The following is a 5,613-nucleotide window of genomic DNA, read 5'->3' on the forward strand; positions in this document are numbered from 1 at the left end:
CAGTCACAGGAAGTTGCTTGTAGCCTTGGTGTTGCTAGGAAGTAAACCCAAGCTTTCTGCAAGGGTAAAGGGTGCTCGTAACCCTCTAAACCCACAGATAACACTTTTTTAAGTTAAGTTGATCCTTTGGAAATTTTACACACATGTATAACCTGAGTACTCTCACCCTCTCTCTTGCCTTCCTCCCACATCTGTCCCTGCTTCTCCAACAAGTTCCTTTCATGTCTTTCTTTTTAATTAGATGACTGTAAGTATGGAAGCTAGTGGGTCTGCTATTGGGTATACAACTGAAGAAAATGACTTCCTCTTCCCTAGTATCCAACACAAGCTGATATGGTTCCTGGGGAGAAGTGGGTCTCCATGTGCCCTCCCCATCCATAAATGACTGTTGACAGGTTCAGTCTTGAACAGAACCAGTGTGAGCCGGTAAAGCTGCTTCAAGAGCATGTTCACAATGGTGGTGACTAGAAGGTAGTGCTCCAAAACCTTCTCCATGATTTCTAATCCCCCTTCCATGATGTTCTCTGGACCTTGGAAACAGTGAAATACATGTCACCTTTATCACCCTGGACTCAACAGTCACTGATGCTCTAAGTCTCGAGCGACCACGATCTCTATGTTTCGCCTCTCATTGCACAGAGAAGCCTCTCAGACCGAGGCCAAGAGTAGTGCTGAGACGAGGACTCTATGTGCAGCCAAACTGGTCTTCACACAGAAGCCTTGCGAATAGCTTTTGTTTGCAATCGCTCAGAAAGCATAGTTTCCAGGTTCCCCAAGAACTGAAAGAACTTCAGGTGTCTGGGATGCTGATGGCATCACACGGCGCTTTCGGCGACAAAATGGAGGCTAGATAATGCAGACAGGGGTAACATGACATAGGCTGTCATGATAATCTGTTCCTGTAGTGGAGATAGAGCACAGACATCAAAAAATGTTCCAGGTTAAAATATATGTACATATATATATATATATATACAGAGAGTGAAGTGAGCTATTTAGTTGTTAATTCTGTCAACTGGGAGTAGAATATTTGCTGAGGCAGGAGAAGAAAGGGAGTCAGAAGATAGACCTGTCTATCTATAGATTGTCTCAGTACTCCCTGTAGGCACAAATACACAGATAGCATCTAATAAAAAAGAAATTAAAAGTATTTTATTAAGGTATTTATTGGAGGTTAATGAGTGTGACCAAAGGGGTGGGGAGGACATGTGAGCCTGCTCAAATGGCAAGAGAAATGTCAATGTATGTGCACATACATGCATGCACACACAACACACATACTTACATACATAATCACACAACATAAATAGTTACATATATGTAATTCAAAATGTAGCACACTGAGGAAAAGAGGCTTTTTAGTCTCATCAGGAATTGTAAATTATCTATAAATTAAAGGGAAAATAATTTCAAATTGACCCAGGACAAAGTCCAGTTGAGTTCTATATACAATTGCCTCTAATGCTAAGAGATTTTGAAGCTTATTAAAATGGTGGGAAATGACATTTCAAGCAACTAAAAATTGAAATATTACATTTATATAAACCTTGGCATTTCATCAGGAAGAATGCAAACCAGTGGACATTTTTTCAAAAAAAATTTATAAAATATACAAAAGGTATAATTCAAAACATAAGATATAATTATTGTAGTACCTATACATTTAATAAATAGTAAAAACTTACATAAAACCAAACTACAGGAAAAACAGGAGAAATGACCCGCTGTACATTAACAGAAGACTCTAGTCCGAGGATTAGTACAGATCGAAATAATACAATAAGCAATAGATATTTTACAGAAGATAGCAAATTCTGAAATCCATTCAAAGAGTGAATCTTACTATAAACTGTGTATGAAGGTGGTGATTTCCTGACTCACATATCTGAGAAATCTAGGGTTAGTCACCTTTACTCCCACTTAATTGAAGTATCCAGCCATGTCAAGAGCCCATTGCTTTATCATTTGGCCCAGCTTTGTGTCATTTGATTTGCTTTGGAGGGCAGGCTTTTTCATGAGATGCCATTACTATCAGCTCTATTGTACACCTCAGTTATGTAGAGAGCTCTGTCTTCTGATATCCCTATGGATGCATAGAATTCTGATAGGCGATTTAGTCATGGACCCACCACACTTTTATCACTGTTGCTGAGGTACTAGGGATGGTTCGACTTCAGTCATATACTGATCTCAAATGGGAAGAGTCCATTTACATACAGCAGGGTAGAAGAGACTTCTAGAGGAACATAAGAGGCGTTTGTCACGTTGTCATTTGACTTGATAATTCAAGGGGTACAGAAGCAGAAGGTAGGGCTAGAACACATCAAGGTGTGAACACTGGTGTTCTAAAGAGAGTCAAGAAGGGAGCTTCAACCTATAAGGCTGGGAACTGTGCTAATTGTGGGTTCTTTAAAGGGAGTGAGGGGTGTTGATCACAAATTGGATGCAAAAACAATATCCATTCTTGAAACTAGAACAAAATGATGCATTTGGGAAGTTTTGGGTGGCTCAGTAGAGCTGGGAGGAGAAGCTGGGAATGGCTTAGTTGGGATAGTGAAGGTATTTATCTCTCACTGAACTGCTCATCTCCTGGCTCTCAGCTTCATTTCTTCTCTTCTGCTCTGAGGGAATTACATAGCAGAAACTTTTGTCAGTTGGCTTTTCAGGGAAGTTTAGTCAACATGAGTGTGGTAGCAATTCTTGCTGTCGACTTGATCACAAATGTAACTGACGAAAATTTAAGCTGTTAGGTACACTTGTGAGAGTGAGACAGATTTTCCTCAGTGGAATGACTACTGGTAAATTGTCCATGCTACTTACTGTAAGCAGTTAATCTCATTGGATCACCAAATGCCATAAAAATAAAAAGAGACTCATTGGGAAGAGGGAGGGTGTCTACATGAGGGGGAGGGGACAAGAAAGAGTAAAGTGGGTAAATATGATCGGAATAATTGTATACCTGCATGGAAATATCATAATGAAATACTATTATTGTATTAAATATGCCAGTAAAAAATGTTACAAAATAGCATAGCCAGCAGTTTGCCAAGCTGACTTTAGCAACTGGAAAAGGGCCCACAGACTGTGTGGACGGAAGTGTAATCATGAGTTAGAGACCCGTGAATACAAATGTCCCTGGGTTAATATGGAGGCAAACACAGGTCTCTTCTTCAAGAAACATTAATTATAAACTATCCAGAATCTTTTATAGGCTTTCCTTTTTACTGAACATCTTAATTAAAAGTTAAAATGACTGACAGCCTTGGCTTCCTTGACAACAAAGGAGCATCTACAGACGTCTGGGGAATGAGTGGTGGCTTGCAATTCTTGTAGAGGGCAAGGCAGCCCCATAAAAACAGTAAGATGGTAACTATTTATTATAGGACGGAGGAAGGAGCCAAAGTAAAGACTCTCTTTCACTTGAGGAATTGGGTGGAAGTTACAGGACAAAAGAAAAATAATATTGAAATGGCAGGAAATTGGAGACAGGAAATTTTAGTTTTGGTCAAAAATCGTGCTGTCTCATGATAAATGTTATTTGATGAACCTCAGTTTCATCACACAGGGGCTGTCTATAAACTGATTTAAGATGTGCATATGTTCAGGTGGACAGATATATGTCTGTGTATTAATCCTAGATATTACAGTGTCCTTCATAAGCAGGGTGATAAATGCCTTTCGTCATTTAGACTCACAGTCACATAGATTGGGAACAGTATCTTCCAGAAAAGAACCCTACCATCCACACATGTACAGACCTCAGGGGTCTGTTCTTGATTTCAGAACAAGGTGGGCCTGTGAGAAGCTGTCCAGGAATTTCACAGAGCTCTGGAGTCTGTCCCATCCTGGTGTGGATGGACACAGTAGATGAAAGAGGAAGGCAGGATCATTTTGTGGGATGGCAGAAATGACAGACATCATGGAATTCTCTGTCAAAGCAGGAAGTGCTCTTTAACGCTGAACAATCTTTCCAGCTCCTGTTTTTTTTTTTCCAAGACAATATGGAATATGCTATAACATGGGTTATCCTTCATATCTGGAGTTACTTAGGTTATAGGTATGCATACATACCAAGTTCTTCAGTGCTGAGGGTCAAATCCTAGGAGAATTAGCCTTAAATTTTCATAGATGGTCAAAAACAAGTCAGGTGATATTATCCTGAATGCTCTAAAGAAGACACAGGGCCAGGAAGGGTGGGACTCAGGCCTTGTTTTCATTGGCCACTGATGTGGTATGTGACCTTTAGCTAGCCATTTTAACCTTTTCTCATCTTGCCTGAAATGGGTCTAGTTGCTGTACAGTTCCCCTTCCACCCGTCTGGTGTGGAAATCTAATGAGATCATGTTGTGAACATGATCTTGGGTTGCAAAAACAGCACACCCTTGCAGAGTCTGTGGGCTATTATTTGAGTGTTTATAGCTCTAGGTGAATGGGGCTTATTACTGCTGTGATTAGTGGTAATTACTGCACTAAACCACACCATGTAAAGGAATCTTCTCCCACTGGCTTCTTCAGCAGTATCTGTTGTGTAATATTTCAGAAAAATATCAATATAACCACAGTGTAATGGTATATCACCATAAACTCACTTATAAAAGAAAATTTGGAAGGATGGAATTTGAGCACTAGATGAAGATCTTCCCCTGTTATAAAAGCAGTTTGTCACATGATGAAGACTTTTCTATAATATGGTTCTTTTCAGGAAAGAATGGCATCAAGGTTGGCTGTAGCCCCACTGGTGACTCCAATGGGAAATGAAGAGGAAGCATTTCCTAGGTTCCTACGCAGAAGAACCGAAGAAGTGCTCCACATGGAGGATTCCCTTCCACGTGCAAGGTGTAGAGCCTTTGCCAAAGCTCTAGCACCACAAAGAGGCCCTGGGATCCACAGAAAGCTCTAGACCCAGAAAGGGGCTGGGGGAGGGGGAACTTGGCCCTTGAAGAGCTTTCTGCATAAGTGTGAGAACCCAATTTCAATTTTCAGAAAGCAATCCTCTGAAAGGCAGGTGTGGTGTCACACACTCATAATCCCAGAGTGAGCCAGAGAGGAAAAAAAAATGGGTTCTTATGGTTTGTTGGCTGCCAGCCTACTGGTATCAGTGAGCCTCCGAGTGTTTTTGAGAGACCCTGTCCAAAACTGATGACCATGCTCAATAATATTTGAAGTTGACTTCTGGCCTACACACACACACACACACACACACACACACACACACACACACACTGGCACTAGACCCAGAAGATAAAGTTGTCTACTCAGAGCATGTTCTCTGAGTCTCTTCAGTTCTTCTGTCCATACATAGACCTTGTAGACTTCCAAGTTGAGGGTCTTCATCTTCACTGTCAGACAGAAAAGAGTCAAGCATCTATTCACAAGTTATTGGACTAGATTCATGCCCATCATCCATTCCCTTATTATTCTCCTCTCTCTCCCCTAAATTTCCTTTTGCCTACAGTTGGTAATATACAACATAGACCTGTCATAAAACCAGATATGATATTGAAAGAGTCAAGTGACATTGTCTCCTAAAAGCTCAAGCAGCGGAGTGTAGACCCATGTCCCAGCACACTACTGTTGAGTGGCTTTCTGCCTGTCACGGTCTTAAATGTAGAG

This window comes from Micromys minutus, assembly GCF_963924665.1.
Source record: "Micromys minutus genome assembly, chromosome: 6".
Taxonomy (NCBI): domain Eukaryota; kingdom Metazoa; phylum Chordata; class Mammalia; order Rodentia; family Muridae; genus Micromys; species Micromys minutus.